This window comes from Phocoena phocoena, chromosome 2 (assembly GCF_963924675.1).
Source record: "Phocoena phocoena chromosome 2, mPhoPho1.1, whole genome shotgun sequence".
Taxonomy (NCBI): domain Eukaryota; kingdom Metazoa; phylum Chordata; class Mammalia; order Artiodactyla; family Phocoenidae; genus Phocoena; species Phocoena phocoena.
Window position 1 is genome coordinate 51,214,213 of NC_089220.1, and position 13,375 is coordinate 51,227,587.

General features: G+C 36.9%; 1 pseudogene; it reads left to right on the forward strand.

Moving 5' to 3' along the window:
* Positions 1-926: 926 nt before the first annotated feature.
* Positions 927-3,007, forward strand: LOC136118387 (NACHT, LRR and PYD domains-containing protein 13-like; annotated as a pseudogene).
* Positions 3,008-13,375: the final 10,368 nt, after the last annotated feature.

A 13,375-nucleotide genomic window follows, 5' to 3' on the forward strand; every position in this document is an offset into this window, starting at 1 on the left:
TAAAAGAAGTAAATTAATTGAAAAATAAGATCAGTGTTTGTCTGGGGCCAAGGGTTGTGGGTGGGAGGATTGACTACAAAGATTCTAACATACTTTTTTTCAGAGTGATGGCACACATGCACATATTTCTCAAAATTCATAAAATTGTACACTTAAAATTTTACCTCAAAAAAGTTTATTATATTAGCATATTTTCACTAAAATATTTTAATGTATTTTAGTTATTTGTTATTGTAAAACAAATATTAATGAAGGCATCATTCAGGAACAGTCATCTCTTGATGCTTTGGGAGATCACCAAGGGATCCTCTTGTTCTCTAGAACATGGCCTTGAAAAACACCTGGAAACTTTGATGAGTGAAAACAATGCAATCCTCACAATCTTTGACCTTTTGAAGAACATTCAACCTCAAGAGAGAATCAATAAAAGAGGCTTCCAGCTGCTTGTATTCCATGGCTTCTTTTGCAAATGTGAAGTTTGAGAACCACATCCTTTCTGCAGCCAGAGAACAGAAGTCTATCCACTGTTCTGGCCAGCTCTGATCTGACAAACTCACCTCTGCTGTTGCACACAAGCTACAGATAAAATAGCATAGACACTGGTGGTGGTCTGGGAACTCAGCTGGAAAGAAGGATTTCTCGCCATCTGCCACTTCAGGCTGGAACACACAGTCCAGCACACCAGGGGGGCAGAGCCAGAACAAAATAGAGTTTCCATTTTTCTTACCCAATGCAAGATTTTATTAGCTTTGTCTTGGTCACCAAAGAACCTGGTGAAATACTCCTCCCAGTCTCCCTCTGTGAACACTGAGATGGCGACAAAGCATGGATTCAATGACAAATTTTTAAGATCTTCATTACCATAGTCTCTGGTCATTGTCAGTAAGGTAGCCAGGGGAACCAAGTCCTTCTTCAACAAATGGAGTATGATTCTAGACACTTGGGACTGCTGGTACCAGTTTGTACAGGGCGGGCTTTCATATGAGTTGGAGGACATAGTCATTTCTTCAGAGCTGTCAGTGACAAACAGAAGCCTCTCAGGGATGACTCCTGAACTCTTCAATGGAGACCTGAGAGTCAGGCCAGTCCCTGGAAAGCAGGCCAGCAAAGGTGGTGATCACAATCTCTCCCACTTTATGGCAGCTGATATAGAAAACACAGGAGAATATGGGCTGAAAGAACATGCCCTCTGCCCAGTGCAGCATGACCTTCATTGCCAGGGTGGTCCTCACAACCCCTGCCATACCATCCAAGACTATCATCAGGGGCTGGGCTCCTAACACAAACTTCTATTGGCTTCAGATGGCTCTTTTTTCTTTGGTCTTTTTAAAAGAGACCTAGCAAGAGAACTAGAAGATACTTTACACTGTGAAATGTCCTAGGGTAACGGATGAATTATTAGATTGAGCAGAAGAGTTGGAGAAGTATAATGCTGTCTCAGTCCACTTTGAATTCCTACAGTTTTTCTAGTGCTTACATGAGACTCAAGACGAAAACTTTGCAAGGCAGAGTTTAAATCACCTCCTTGAAGCTGATCTTGACATTTATGGGTATCAGCAACTCCGGGTTTCTTCCTTTTGCCTAAAGCACTGTGAAAAGTTAAGCTGAGGCTCTCTGTCAGGGGTCCAATCCTTGAAACAAAATTGACTTCTGACTTGGAAACTCTGGAGACAAGTGTTGTCAATTATAGGATACATCAGTGGGAAAATATTCGCTCCATGTTTCGCAATGGGAACATGAGAAAACTGTACCTGGTACTTAATACTGAATGTATGAAGCAAGCTTAATACTTCATCTATGAAGAAACTGTTATGAGCTGAAAAATCCAAGGTGCAAACCCCAAAAACTGACATGCAAATCGATATCTTCCGTGAAGCTTCTGAAGGAGCTTGTCCTTGTGCTTCATGGTAAGCACAAGCTGACCCATCTGGACCTGAGCTCTAACAACCTAGGAATTACTGTATCCATGATAATTTTTAGAACTTTGAGCACTCAGCTTGCAAGGTCAAGTATCTTTGGTTGGAATCTTGTAGCTTCACCTCTTGAGTTTGCCATCAGCTCCTTAGGGAACTCAGCAAGAACTCAAGTCTGAATTTCTCAGCCTGGGGGACAATAATCTCTCTAATGTTGAGCTGAAAAGACTGTGGGGGCCCATCGAGACATCCAACTGTCCCCTGAAGGAGCTGTCACTGGAGAAGTGCAACCTGTCGGTGGCCAGCTGTCAGGATCTGGCCTTGCTTCTCACCAGCACCCAGGAAATGACTCACCTGTACCTGGGAATTAATCAGCTCCAAGATGTTGGTGTAAGGCTGCTGTGTGCTTCCCTGACTTACCCCAAGTGTGTCTTAGAGATTGGTGCTCTGGTTCTCCCAGCTTGGTGCACCCAGTTGTAGGTATTTGTCAGATGCTCTCCTCCAGAACAAGAGCTTGACACACCTGAATCTGTGGAAGAATAACCTGGGAGATGAGGGAGTGAAATTTCTCTGTGAGGCCTTGAGTCATCCTGATTGCAACCTGCAGTACCTGGACCCATCAGATTGTTCTTTCATGGTGGAGGGCTGTCGAGAGCTTGCTCACTCCCTTAAGCACAATCGTAATGTGAAGATTCTGGATGTTGGGAAACCTGATGTTCAGGATGATGGGGTGAAAGAGCTGTGCAGGCTTCTGAAACGTCCAAATTATGTGTTGGAGACACTTGGGTTGGAGAAATGCAATTTAACACCTGATTGCTGCCAGCATCTCTCTTCTGTTCTCAGAAGCAGTAAAAGCCTGGTTAATCTGAACCTTTTAGGAAATGACCTGGGGCTGAACACAGTCAACACGCTGTAGACATACTTGAAAAAAATTGATGTGCAAACTATGGAAACTCGGGCTCGAAAAAGACTTGTACTCTATAATGAGAGCAGAGTTGGAGAAATTACAGAAGGGCGGGGGGGGGGGGGTGTCCTTTTTGAGAATCAGGTTTAAGTGGGATTTTAATGACCCTGAAGACAGATGGTGGTGGTAATCCAATGATGAGATGCCACAGCTTTACCATGAAATGTCCGTGGAGTACAACCATCAGGAAGTCCTTACCATATGTTGCTCAGATGTTACTGTTCATGGGGACAAATGAGCCATTACCTCCAGAATGCTTGTTCACAGTTTACCATAGGCAGAATATCAAGTACCCAATCTCCAGAATCCTAATACTATATTTGGCCCAAGATCCTACATTGACTTTACACCTTAAGATTTTTTGTCCTTGGTGTAATGTTTTAAATTCTTGGGGCTATCAAGAAGATTCACTAAAGCAAAGGATATGAAAACAAAACAAAACAAAACAAATTAACTATAAACCTTCAAATATTATAAAAGTATAAAACATGAAAATGGAGATCTCCCATATTATTACCTCTCCCAAAGTAAAACAACTTTTAAATAGTTTGGTAATATCTTACTCTACAACTTTGTGTATGTATATATGTTTGTATGTATGCCTATGTATATATATATATATATTTTTTTTATTTTACAAAAATGGGACAAGCAACACATAACCTACTTTTCTACTTGTTTTCTTTTAAATGAATGATGTTTTTTGTTTGTTTGTTTGTTTATTTTTGCGGTATGGGGGCCTCTCACTGCTGTAGCCTCTCCTGTTGCGGAGCACAGGCTCCGGACGCGCAGGCTCAGAGGCCATGGCTCACGGGCCCAGCCGCTCTGCAGCATGTGGGATCCTCCTGGACAAGGGCACGAACCCGTGTCCCCTGCATTGGCAGGTGGACTCTCAACCACTGCGCCACCAGGGAAGCCCATGAATAATGTTTTTTGATGCTCTTTGTTAGTTCATTAACATTCTAATGAATGTAATCCAATTTTCTAATGAATACTGTACTAGCAATATGGTAATTTATCTTATAGCATCACCATATTTTATTTTACCAATGATAATTGGTGGAGAAAATTCAAAATCTACTTCTAGATATTGTAAGTTGACAAAGTAAATGTGTCACTCTTTTAATATAAAGATATCTTTATTGACTGTTTTAGTAAAACAGCACTTTGTGTAATTTAACCAGGGTCAGAATAAATTTGTATCAGTCATGCGTACTCTCACAACTGATGAAAAATGCTAACAATAATAGCAACACATGATAACATGTGATGTTCTTGAGACCATTTAGATTGCATTAAAAAATGCAGCTCGGATGGATCAAGAGACATATCCCAGATCATACAGATTGTGGTTGGCAGAGCCAGCATCAGTACCAGGTCTCCTGATCTTATTGTAGTATTTTCTACACATTTTCCTTTGTCTAATGCTCACTAACCTGGAAGAGGCTTCAACTCATCATCCTGGCATCATTAACATTGTGTCTAAACACCCGAGATTACCAGTCTTATCTGTATTTGAATAATTCAGAAAGAAGATAGAAACACTCTGAGTCATAGAGGTAACATGGTGCTTATCTTTCAGGAATGATTTTTTAGTTTCACAGTTTAACATACTGCAACAGCATGATGCATCTAATGATTTTTTAAAACAGCTTCCTGCTGACAGCATAAACAGAAACAAGTTTATTTTGAGTGAGCAGCTGCTGTTTTTTCATCGAGGAAACGTCGCTTGCTGAAATAATGCAGCAGGCTGGCACTGCCGTGAGTGGATAAACATCTATGGGGTTTGTGGACTGGCAAACACAGGACCATTCTTCCTCTGCAGTATTAACCAATAAACCAAACAGCCCATCTCTAATTTTATGAGAATGAAAAGTTTAGCCAGTCTGCAAAACAGTTATAGAAATGGGCTGCACAGATTGTCTTCTTTTAATGAATGGATCAACTGCAGATGTCAGTTTTGTTTTTTTTTTTGTCACTGTATGTGGGATTTGTAAACTTATTTTCTAGACTCTGAATTAATCAATCCTTTTTTAAAATTCTCATTTCCCTTTAAATAGATGTTTATTACAAGGAAAAGTTAAGGCAAAGCTATGGAATTTCATTAAAACAAAACTCCTTTTTGCTCTCCTTAACAATTTATTCAATATATTTACCTTTTCTCAAAGATTTTAGTGGCCTAAATTTGGTCTGAAAGAAAAAGAATGCTTGGGAAAGGACTATTGGTGGGCAAATGATCTCAAGAAAGTTGTGGATTGACAAAAACGTTGAAATGAGGGATTTCTATATTTTGTAGTGCTTTAGAGCCTTTATCAGCTCCACCTTTATTTTAGAGGTTCAGGGAAAGCTGACAAAGTCTCTGGTCTTAGATCTATTATTTATCCTCTTGATTGTACATTTTTGCAGACCTGTAATTACATAACACCATCACTTGGCTGACCTCAAACATTCTGCTCAATTTAAGTATAATAACTAATCACGTGTTCGATTAAAAAGATTTTTTAAATAGAACTACAATATGACCCAGCAATCCCACTACTGGGCATATATCCTGAGAAAACCATAATTCAAAAAGAGTCATGTACCACAATGTTCATTGCAGCTCTATTTACAATAGGCAGGAGATGGAAGCAACCTAAGTGTCCATTGACAGATGAATGGATAAAGAAGATGTGGCATATATACACAATGGAATATTACTCAGCCATAAAAAGAAATGAAATTGAGTTATTTGTAGTGAGGTGGATAGACCTAGAGTCTGTCATACAGGGTGAAGTAAGTCAGAAAGAAAAAAACAAATATGTATGCTAACACATATATATGGAATCTAAAAAAAAAAAAAGGTCATGAAGAACCTAGGGGCAAGGAGGGAATAAAGATGCAGACCTACTAGAGAATGGACTTGAGGATATGGGGAGGGGGAAGGGTAAGCTGGGACAAAGTGAGAGAGTGGCATGGACATATATATACTACCAAGTGTAAAATAGATAGCTAGTGGGAAGCATCCGCATAGCACAGGGAGATTAGCTCGATGCTTTGGGACCACCTAGAGGGGTGGGAAAGGGAGGGCGGGAGGGAGGGAGATGCAAGAGGGAAGAGATATGGGGATATATGTATATGTATAACTGATTCACTTTGTTATACAGCAGAAACTAACACACCATTGTAAAGCAATTATACTCCAATAAAGATGTTAAAAAAAAAGATTTTTTAAAAATTGAACTCACAGAAGACTTGCAAAAATAGAACAGAAAGTTCCTATGTACTCTTCACCCAGCTTCCTCTTATGTCGACATGTTACCTAATCATAGGATGTTCATCAAAACCAAAGAGTAAAGTTTTACATTAGACTTTACAATTTTTAAAAATGCAATTAATATATTCAAGAATGCTGGTAAATGATAAGCATACAGTACAAGCACAAGAACCTAAGAGGAAAGGTCAAGTATAAAGACTTTCTGAGAAGGGAGAGATTACTTCCAACCAAGAGGAATACTAAAGAGTTCAAGGTTGAGTAGAACTTCCACTGGGACCTGGACGGTTTATAGGATCTGGACATGCAGCAGTGGAGCAAGAGGGACACACTTCAAGTTAAAAAAAAATAATAATAAAAGGAATGATATAGAAAGAAAAAATTTAAGAGTAAATAAAGCTGTGGAAATCTGCATCCTATGAAAATTTGGAAACAGACAAGAGAAATCTAGGGCTCTTTTCAATGTAATAATTTTGCTGTTATGTCATTAGATGAACTACAAATATTATCTGGAACATACCAAAATTAGTAATTAAAAGAAAATCTTCAAACCTGGATCCCTTAGTAAACTGTTGAATGTGCTGCTAAATTATATAGTGAATTCTTTCTTGGCCTAATCCCAGGTAATTATAATTCTGCTCTCATATACTTTCACCTTTGCATAGTTAGTATCTCAGCATGTGAACAGGTCAGGTCCTTAGGGTGTCAATTAATCAAATTGCAGAAACTTCATTTTCTTTAGTACTTTAAGCACATAGTCTCCTTGAGGATCATGGGAATTTGCTGAAAATGTTAAGTATTAGTAAATGCAATCAATTATTCATGTGCCATGTTATTAATACCATTTAGGATTTATATAGCACAGATGTTTTAAAAATAGGACAAGTCCAAATTGATGTAGGTATGGGCCAGTCACAAAGGCAACAAGCTGTTAGAATAATTCCTAGGCTTGTTGGGTGAGAGAGCAATAGCCTATTGTTGCTCAGAGTAGTTGTTTCTATTGACCCTTCTACAAAGGTTATTCAGTGCCTCCTCTGGATTATTGTTTGTAGAAAGAAGTGCCACAAAAATTCTAATTCTGGAATTTTGATTTTACTCTCAAAAGGAGTGAACATCTCTCCTTATGTGGAACTTCTAGAGTCTTAAAAGCAGCTTTAGCAGAGAGAAGTATATAAAGTTGCTTTGATACTTATTCAAATCCAGCAGCAACCCTGAGTAATTCCATTACTAACCAAGAAATCAGTTCTAAAGGTCATTCTCACCTCTTCTCTGCCTATTCAAATTCTATCAGTTCTACATGATTCAACATTCAACTATGTGGGCCTTAATTTAACCCCTCCTCAGAATGTTCATTTCTCCTCCATATGTGTGTGGCATTTATGTTCTACATTTCTATTGAACCCTACTACATTGCATTTTATTATTTGTTCCTGAACTACACTTTACCTAGTCTTCTCAACTAGACTGTGATCTCCTTGAGGAAAAAAATCTAATAAACTTATCAACAATCCTTCTTATGGTAAAACATTCCTGAAATACAGGAAGCCCGACCTAAGTATTTTGTTTCTGACCTATCAGGGCCACTCTAGGTATAGATCACTACAGAAAACTATGTATCACCTAATTAACCCATTCATTTTTATTCATCAAGTCATTATTAAGGGCTCATTAAGTGCAAAGCAGTGTAGGGATATACAAAGATGATTCATGAGCAGATTCTGTCTCTACAGGGCTTGCTGCTTAAGAAGAATAATTCATGTATAAATAATTATAATACATGTGTGAAAGCCATATGCAGTTAAGAGAGTCATGGTTAAAAGGCTTCCCATGTGCTAGGGATGCACGTGAAGGGCAGGAGGATTTCAGATTGAGAAGGTGTTAAGGGGACCATGCCACACAAAAGATGCTGCCGAAATCATTTCAGGGAAGTGCAAAGAATCCACAGGGATGAGAACAGTTAAAACTGGTAGAAGAAGTAAGTGATTTTAATTAATTTTGAAAAAAGAAACGAAGTCTAAAATAATAAAGAATATTAAATGTGACATTTAGGAATTTTGATTTTATTCTGAAAGCAAGATTTTAAAAAAATTTGATAAAAAACATGTTTTCAGAAGATTACTTTTATATCAGAATGTAATACAGAAATGGAAGATAAGGGTCTGGAAAGCTGACATCTTTGTTGATAGTTTGGAGAACAAGCATTGGACCTGGAAAGGATGGGATAGATGAGAGAGATTACAGAGTGGAAGCAATAGAAGATGTAGGCATCATCCTTCAGCAAACACTCCACCTTCTTCAGGGACCCACAGTGGAGGTGAAATATATGCTTTGCCTTAATGTAGAAAAGTAGATATTCAGAGTTTCCAGCGAGCAAAGAAAAACGTGAAGAATTCTTTTACCAATATCTTTCAAACAAGTTAAGAAAAAAATATACTAAAGAGGATATTGTCTTTTTTAAAAAAAAAAAATGGTACTGATGAACCTAGTGGCAGGGCAGGAATATAGACATAGAAAATGGACTTGAGGACATGGGGCGGGGGAGGGAGAAGCTGGGGTGAAGTGAGAGTAGCATCGACATATATACAATACCAAATGTAAAATAAATAGCTAGTGGGAAGCAGCCACATAGCACAGGGAGATCAGCTCGGTGCTTTGTGACCACCTGGTGGGGGGGGGCTAGGGAGGGTGGGAGGCAGTCTCAAGAGGGAGGGGATATGGGGATACATGTATGCATATGGCTGATTCACTTTGTTGTACAGCAGAAACTAACACACCATTGTAAAGCAATGATACTCCAATAAAGATGTATTAAAAAAAGAGGATATTGCTTTTACAAGGAGGGGAAAAATGAATTTTAAAAGAAATATTTTAGAATAAAAGAGATAAGGAGTTGAATGCATTAAAAGAAACTTAAAGGAATCAAATACTATAGCAAAAGAGAACTCCATCTTAGACCAAGAAAAGGTTAAAAGATGGCAACTTGGTTGTCAGCTTTTTATTAAATTACACACTGGATGTATTGAAAAGATATTCATTTGGGTAAGGAAACTATGCAGCTAAATATCCACCAAAGGTAAACACTGTCTCTGTACCAAAAGCATGTATAAGCAATTATCTCATGAGCCAGATGAGTAGTATATGCTAAAATTCAGATTATCTCTTATGTTATTTCTGTTTATTTCTTGTCTTTTTGTTTAGCAGCCAACAATATCATAATTTTAAACAATCTCTGTGAGTTCAGTCTTAATACATATGATTCTGGTATCATAGTCCATTATTAAGGACTTTGGAGAGATTAATATTTTGTTCTAGGGTAAAATGAAAAAAGGGGATTATGAATCTAAGAACAAAATGTTCAACTGAAAAGCAGAAAAATGTAGACTGAAAAGAAAAATCAAATTAGGAGCCAATAATAAAAATTATCAAAAAATAAACTGTCCATAAATTAAACATACTGTTCACTTAGTAGGCTAGGACACCTATTAACTTGTATAGATCAAGGTAGTGGCATTAATATACACAGCCAAATTTATTTTCTATGTAACATCTCTTTTCCCCAAAGAATATTTTATGATAATTGGGCATGCACCTGCTTCTTAAGCATACATGATGCAATTGGTGCTATAGGTAGGAAACTGAGTGTGGAAGGCTTGTATATCAGCAAAAGGGACATATATATTCAAGCCATTCAGCCCACTAATCACCTTTGAGACCATGCAAATATATATTTTATATTCAGTCCAACATGTTTCATATATCATGCCATTCACAGTCATTTAACTTATTTCTCAGCCATGAGACCATACATATAACACATACATATATATGTATATAACTATATTAGAGACTATATGGGTATACATGTATATAATATATTACATGTTATATAATAAAATATTTTATCATAAATTATATAAAAGACTATAAGAGATCTGTCTTAAATCTCTTGATCTTAATGTTAGAGATTCCAAGAAATCAAAATCTGCTTATTGTCAATTAACCATAATTGAAAAAGACAAAAGCAGATTTAGCATGTGGCATTAATAAATATGGACAGTGCCCGAATTTTACAGATCAAAAGCATCAGTAATTTTCTTTACCTCTCATTGGTTTGTTTCTCTGCCTCCTATAAAACCAGGGAAAGACTTGGCAGAAGCCACCTACCCTTGAGAAGAAAAATTTATTTCCTTCCAGGATTCCTTAACACAGAAATAGGCATATCTTTTGTGAATTTCTTTCACAAAAAGATACCCCTATTGTATTGGGGAAAAAATGAATTATTCACCATAATTAATTCATTTTATCCCCAAATCACCTAATAACTTCTTGATTCAACTTGTTCATTAATTACACCCACCATTATAATTCTGATTGGTAGTGAGATGGTTCCTCAATCATTTCTGAAAGAATATTTTACTGGCTTAAGTACTCATGGGCAGAAACAAATATAACTCAGCATGAAATTACGTATTCCTTGTGACTAAATGATAGTGAGGAAAATTATTTCTCTTCCTTACTTTTAATTATTTATGATATCAGGATAAAATTACATAATGGTTTTCAGAATCCATATTTAATGAACATATCTCATCATCCATAAAGCAATGCACTTCTCAAGGCTTCATGTTATGGAATGTAGTAAGTACAGACAAGGATGAAATGAAAGACTAATCTAACACATGCCTTCCCAGAACAACACAGAAGACAAAAATCAGAGTGGGAAAAGCAGCAAGGAAATCACAAGAAAAAGCACAATTTAACTTTTTTTTTTTTTTTAAGCCAAGAAAAGTTGACCAAAAAACTTCAAAAAATTATGGGTAACTAAAAGTTGAATCTAAATTGCCTGAAGGTCAGGATGTACGAATTTATGACTGATGAAAGGAGACAGCAAGTGCCTTACACCTGGATATTTGCAGACATCTGGAAAGGCTTACTTGTGGAGTTCTTGAGATCCTTTAGCCACCCAAGACTATTTGCTGAATGCACAATCTTTGTGGAAAACAGATGGAAGAGGTGCTCACTTGTGGATAGTAACATAATTATATTAAATCATAGTGATTTTGCCAGGAGAGGGAAAATGCATAATGCACTTGCTTAAATCTAATTGCTTTTTGCAGAGCCATGAAGATACAAGACTGTGTATGTATGCATGCAGAATCTTCCTCCACATCTGGAGCATCAAGAAAATGCTAACTTCAAATGTACTATTACTATTCTTAGTACTGCTATCAGCCCCACATTGTTCAAAACAATAGGGAAAGAGCATTATGGTAGCAATCCTTATGGCCCCTAACCTTGCTTCCTTGACAATGACAGCAAGGTTAGGGGCCACAACAATCACGGCAGCTTCTACTGGTTGTAGTGAATATACAGATATTTTTCTCCACATGAAGAAACAAGTACAGGGTAGACTTATTTTCCACCTGTGTTTTTTTTTCAGAGATGTGATATTCAGGACACTGGAATTATAGTAAAATTACTACCCCTATAAATACAAAATATTGCTGTTAATTTTCTCTACAGTTTCTACTAAGAAAATTAAAGCCCTCTGACTAATTACATAGATACCGATAACTTATAAAGAAGGAAAGTTGTGCAGGAGCTTGAAGGGAAGCACGCTGAAAGAGGAAGGAAAATGTTTCCTGAAATAGGGGCACTAGATGTAGAATTGCTCAGCAAGAAAAAAGTATGTAAATGGCTTAAATTTTTCAAGAGAATCATTTTCCTTTCTTTTCTCTTCATGCTGAGAACTTTTTTTTTTTTTTCAAAGATCATGGTCACTAGAGATTGACTATCCACTAGAAAGCACATTTCAGCACAATTATATGTCAAATATTGCTAGACAGAATGTGTGCTAGTCTTTGCGGGTATTGATATCTTTGAAATAAAAATGTGTGCTAACAAACAGTCCACAATGGTGATACAAGTTAATTGCATCATTGTATTGTGATAAGGCAATGCAACTAACACATCTCACTATACAGCGTTCTCAGGATGGGCATTCAATTAACTCAGGTCACAGGGCTCCTTGCTTAGGATGAGGTTTTTAGTCTGCTCCCAAGATAACTTCACACAGTTGCCTATCTCCTGAAGTGCAAGAAAACTTTGGTAAGAAATAAGGTGATTTTGAAAAGGTTAGGAGAAAACTGCTGTATCAACTTGATTTGGAATGTGCTATGCTGATAAATCTCTTCTAGCGTGTCATGGAAATATTGTTTAAAATTTAGCAGAGTGATATGTAAAAGTTCATCATGTTATTTTCTATAAATATTTCATTCTTGATTATAACAAAGCTGAGGACATTAGAGTTGACTATAGTCTCAAAAATATCAGACAGCATGGAAATCGTATTTGATAAAGGTATTTTTAAAACTGAGATTACTCAAATATCACAAGCATGGCAAGAACACAGCATGTAATTTTAGAAAATTTGAAATGTCTTTTAAAAGTGGCAAGGAAATAGGTTTTAGATATATAAAGAAATGTATAATGTCATGGAGGTGTTCTTTAATTCATTTGTTATCCTGAATAACAAAGCAGCACTGAGCAGAAGTGGCAAAATAATCAACATTTGTTAGTACCAGCCCCTCCAGCAGAAACTGGTAACCCCCTTTGCCACTACCTAGCATGTATTTACCATTTTTATAAACACTTGTCATATTGTAACATAATTATTTCTAAGCCTCTTCCACAATAATGTAAATTGCTTAAAAATAGATGATGTGTCCAAATTCACCTTTTCATCCCTGTCATCTATAATACAATTGGTTCTCCAATAAGTATTTGTTGATTAAACAAGGGAAAATTTTATGAACAGAAGTGTAATAAATTCCAGTTTTCATTAGGCCACACAAATATTGGTCTTTTGTAGTTATTTCAGAGAGGACCATCCTCAGCTTTATATAAAAAAGAAATAAATAGAATGGTAGCATAATGTTATATGTTACATGAATTAAATGCTCTGGTTCATCATAATGGTCTGTAGCCAATGGGACAAGCCATGAAATGGAAAATAGTTACTGAAGGCGGTACAGATGCCAGGAGAAGCTCCACACTGATAGACCATACACAACATCCAAACATACACCAAGGTAATGCATTGACATTGACATTCCTCATATGGAAAGCATGATGCCAGATGATGATGTCTTATAAGTCTATGTCAACACAATGCCTGCATTTTTAAGCTCTGTCAACAATCCCCTGACCACTGCATTGAGGTTTAGAGATAGATGATCTCTAATT